The sequence below is a fragment of the Triticum dicoccoides genome, chromosome 2A (genome assembly GCF_002162155.2).
Source record: "Triticum dicoccoides isolate Atlit2015 ecotype Zavitan chromosome 2A, WEW_v2.0, whole genome shotgun sequence".
Classification (NCBI taxonomy): domain Eukaryota; kingdom Viridiplantae; phylum Streptophyta; class Magnoliopsida; order Poales; family Poaceae; genus Triticum; species Triticum dicoccoides.
In genome coordinates, this window is record NC_041382.1 from 12355174 (window position 1) to 12360745 (window position 5572).

Here is a 5572-nt window from a genome sequence, read left to right on the forward strand (position 1 = left end):
AAGAAGAAGAAGAAAGGAAAGAAGAAGAAGAAGAAGAAGAAGAAGAAGAAGAAGAAAGGATAGAAGAAGAAGAAGAAAGAAAGAAGAAGAAAAAAGAAGAAGAAGAGAAGGAAAGAAGAAGAAGGATAGAAGGAAACACCCCGACCACTGACCTCGACACCCCGACCCCGACACCACACCCCGACACCTGACCCCGACACCCTGACCCCGACACCACACCCCGACACACAGACCGCGACACCACACCCCGACACGACACCCTGACCCCGAAACAGCACCCCGACACCGACATGACACCCCGACCCCCTAAACCCCCCGAAAAGGTGCTCTTTGGCCTTCCAGAGGCCGACGGGGTTATATATTTGTGAATTATTAGTTAGGTCATATATTTTTCGATTTTGTTATGAAAAACATCATATATAATTGTGTTGATCGGGTAGATTTAAATGTGCAGTTGTTTCATCGCTGCGAGGTTTGGTGTTCGACGACCTCGCCGTGCGTTTGATGAGCTCTGCCCCTTCGTTCGTGGGTGAGCACAAATGACATGTCCTTCTCCCTCATTAATTATTTGCACAAATGACATGAAATTTGGTAGCTAGCTATATATGTGTCTTGAATCATCAGTATGCGTAACCAATATGTGTCTCCCGTTCGAAAGCGTCATAGTTATAAATATGCATGCATTTGCATATTTATAACCTTGATTCTTTCGAATTGTCCAACGCTATCCATGGACAGCCCGAGTATGTGTAGATTGGGTTCGTTTTCCCATATGCTTTGCTCCGGATCCGACGCATAAATTTCGTCAGTGCCTCCCCTGTTGTTCTCCGGGTACACATCCTCTCTGTTTATTGCAGAGACGTGTATCAGGGGAACAACGGGGAGGTGCTGTCGAAATTTTGCGTCGGATCCAGAGCATAGCATGGGAAAATGAACCCAATCTACACATACACGGGTGGGATTAGGACCTATCATTACCTATTAGAGTGTAGGTTGCATGGACATAATAAAATTGACAAAGTAGATCAACTGATGAATATATACATGGTGAATTACATATATAATTGTTGTGTGTCCAGTAGCTCTGAAAGTCAAGATGAGTGACCGTGCTTGGATGTATACCGGTCACACTGGTCAGAACAAATGGAGCGCTGAATGGTTCACAAAAACTAAGGGGTTTGTGCAAGCTGCATTTGCAAATGGCCAAAAGAAAACCTGGTGCCCCTGTTTCTGGTGCGGCAATTGGGAAAAGAAGACAGAGGCTGAAATGGGCAAACACCTGCAGAAGAGTGGTTTTACGCCCGATTATACGGTGTGGACATTTCATGGTGAGTCTGCCCAACGTGACCGAGCTGAGGTGGATCGTCGTCGCACCGACGAGCATGGTACCGGGATGGAAAACATGGTGCAAGGCTATGATGATGCTCGGGATTCGGACGAGGAGATGGGGGAATCTGCAAAGGCCTTCAATAAAATGTTGGAGTCTTCGAAACGTCCGCTCCACGAGCACACTGAGCTTTGTCAGTTGGATGCCATCTCACAAGTAATGGCTCTGAAGGCTCAGTTCAACTTGGGCAGAGAATGCTATGACACAATTATTACAGTATTTGGACGCTTTCTACCCAAAGGCCATGTAATGCCTGCAAACCTGTACCAGTCGGACAAAATCCTCCGTGCACTGAAGATGCCCTATGAGAAGATACATGCCTATGAGAAAGGATGTGCCTTATTTAGGCTTGACTATGCGGACTTGAACTATTGTCCCATTTGCAAGTCTTCCAGGTATATTGTGGCAGACAACGGTATGGGTGAGAAGACACAGACCAAAATCCCCGTTAGTGTTCTTCGGTATATGCCAATCGTACCAAGACTTCAACGTCTTTTCATGGTCGAAGAGACGGCCAGACAGATGACATGGCACAAAACAGGCAAAAGAACCGAACTAGACGCAGATGGTAATTTGATGATGGTACACACATCGGATGGTGTTGCGTGGAAAAAGTTTGATGAATTACATGCTGACAAAGCGGCAGATCCGAGGCATCCTCGAGTCGGCATCAGCACCGATGGGTTCAGTGTGTTTGGTATGACGGCAGCCCAATACAGTTGTTGGCCCGTATTTGTCTTTCCACTCAATCTCCCCCCCGGACACATTATGCAAAGAAAGAACATTTTCCTGACGTTGATAATTCCAGGGCCGAACTATCCGGGGAAAAATATGAATGTGTACATGCAGCCTCTTAAGGACGAATTGCAAGAAGCCTGGGATAATGGGTTCAAGACATACGACGCCTTTAGCAAACGGAACTTCATAATGCGTGTCTGGTACATGTACTCGACGCATGACTTGCCGGCGTATGCGCTATTCGTTGGCTGGTGTGTGCATGGAAGGTTCCCGTGCCCCACATGCAAGGGAGCTCTTGAGTTTCGTTGGCTTCAGGCCGGTCGCAAGTTTTCTTGCTTCGACATGCATAGACAGTTCCTGGATCCTCGCCATAAGTTCAGGAAAGACAAGAAGAACTTCATCAGGGGTAGAGTTGTCAAAAACTCTGCACCACCTGCATTGACAGGCCAACAGACCCTGGATCAGTTAAACGCTCTCGAGCCAGATCCAAAACGTCCAGGGTACTTCAAGGGGTATAATACTAAGCACGCGTGGACTCACAAAACATGCTTATGGGATCTGCCTTACTTCAAAGACCTCCTTTGCCCACACAACATCGACGTGATGCACACTGAGAAGAATATCGCCGAGGCACTTTTTGATACATTGTTCGGCATAGATGGGAAGTCAAAGGATAATACTAAGGTTAGAGTCGATCTGGAGGCGCTATGTGATAGGCCGTTACAAAACATGAAAGAACCGAAAGGAAAGCAAAACTGGACGAAGCAAAAGGCATGGTTCAATCTTGGAAGGCCAGCTATGAGGGAAATTATCTTGTGGGTGCAACAGCAGTTGATGTTCCCTGATGGGTATGCAGCGAATCTAAAGAGGGGAGCGAATCTTGATAAACTGAAGATATTTGGTCTCAAGAGTCATGATTGGCACATATGGATTGAGCGGGTAATGCCGGTGATGTTGCGTGGCTTCATCCCTGAGGATGAATGAGCAGCGCTGGGGACCGCCAAGTTGCGAGTTCACACCTCGAAGGCGTCATTCTGGCAAACCCAGATAAGGATAACTTTCTTATGGCTTACTTTCCCGAGTAAGTCATCCCTTAACCGCCCCGTAACATATGGTTTCTTAGATTTCGATGGTTCTTTTTTTTTCTAACATTCCGTGTTCTGTGCAGTGACACACATTGCATACTCATCCTCTTAAGCCCGAAATATTCCATGGCCACGTATTTAGACCCGAACCGTAACTCCAAGATAGACTACACAAATGTCAAGAAAGTTCTTGATGATGTTCTCCCCGCCTACGCCAAATCTGGAGGCACCTTCACCAGGGCAGTTCGTAAATACGGCAAGCACATGTTCTCACACAATACGAAGTTCTGCTACGTCAAGCAGCCGCCTGGCGGTCAGAAGGATGCCTACTACGCCCTCCATCACATGCGGGCGATCGTAAGGGACCATCATCAACTTCTACTACCAGATAATCTCAAAGATTGGGCCGCGAGCTTGTCGGCAGTCCAGGACGCGGACCTCAGACAAGAATTCTTTCGTATCCAGTCGGAGTTTGCGGACATCATCCATCAAGATGTCCTTCATACCTCGGGGCAGTTCTTCCTCAGATATCAACCGTCCAACAGTGAGATAAATGAAATGCTACAAATGCAGGGTGACAACGACCGCGATTTCATGACCATCACGACAGACGGCGGCTTCATCCACGTTCCTGTCCGATGAGTCGAGTCGAAAGTAGTGATGTGTAGTTCTGAAACATTGATTGGCTCATGTTGTAATTATACTTTAATGAATTCGTATGTCTCTTTGGTTTGGACAGTCGTTCAACTTAGATGTAATCGATGCTATTTATTAGTAGGACCATGAATCGTGCTATTAATGTCTTGCTTTTCTCTTCCGATCCTTTTGTTGCATACTTACATATTGCTTATGTATTGTCTGTATTTGGCTTGTGCATAGAGATGCCGTCGTATGTCGTGTACAAGGGTAAGGTTCCCGGAGTCTACGACGACTGGGAGGAGTGTCGGAGACATGTTCACCGTTTCAGCAGTAACAGTTACAAAGGGTACACCACTAGGGAGAAGGCCAAATGTAGATACGCCCGCTATCTAGAGGGAGAGAGGAGGGAGCGCTGGAGGAACCGGATGAAGACCAGTTTGATCGCGATGATGCTCATCGTGATGACCACAGCTCTCTTCTATGTGATGGTAGTTTAGATGATCGATATCGACTTGTAATGTGAAGGCAAACTCGATACTCGCGGTCTTGGGACTTGTAATGTTTTATCTTTGTTCGGTCTTTTGAATTCGGAGACTAATATGATGAATTGTATTCGGAGATTAATCTTCTATTGTATTCGATGAATCTGATGTTGCTGTGTGCTCCTGTCTATATTCTGTTCAATAATATATTCTATAACCAGTGCAAAAATCAGAAAAACAAAAAAAACCTAATATTCATACTAATGACGCACCACACAAGACACTAATGGCGCACTGTGATCATCACACTAATGGCGCATTAACTGCTGGTGCGCCATTAGAATGCCAAAGCACATGGGTACATATGGCCCCTGGGAGGCATTCTAATGGCGCACTGCAGGCTATACTAATGGCGCACTACGCGGTGCGTCATTAGAACACCAGATACTAATGGCGCACCGGTGGTGCGCCATTAGAATTTAATTCTAATGGCGTGATGCCAGTGGCGCACCGGTAATGCGCCATTAGAAGGCAAATTCGGTGCGCCACCAGCATGCCTTTTCCTAGTAGTGCAGTTTTGAGTGCTACACACCGAACTTACATCCGCCACACAGTTTTGCCAACACATTTGGTCAATGTCTCAACGGTATATAGCCCACAAATCTAGCATTTTCATAAGGATTGAGCTTCAGCCTTGATTTGGTTATATATGGTTATTTAGAAATGCATGTTCTTTTATTGTAATAATTACTCTAATATGGATTATCTACCATTGTATGCACTTACTCAATACGTGATCTAATCCTTAGCGACAAAAACACCGACAACTGTTTATGATGGTGTGTACTAGTTAGAGAAGGTGGGAAAAGATGTTTGGAGCCACACCTTTCCAAGATGTATTTACCCGACATGGAATACTTTGAGTTAATAAAAGTGTCTTCTATTACTACCAATATTAAGTCACCTCGCAACTTTATGCCCGTTATTGTACTTGAGTTCCATTCATATTAATCTGTCTTTAGCCAATATGGATCAGCAGCTGGCTAGCACTTCAGTTTACCGAAGCTGGTCATGTGGTTTCACCGCCGGAACCAGTCAGTTAATCGACGAACTCGCATGCTCCCCACAAGGTCAATGCTCCAAAACGCGTGCATACAAATTAATTCTCCCTAGGTTGGGCTTATTGTCGATCGAGGCATCCCATATGGTCCACCACACAACGGGCAGAGAGCCTGTTCGTC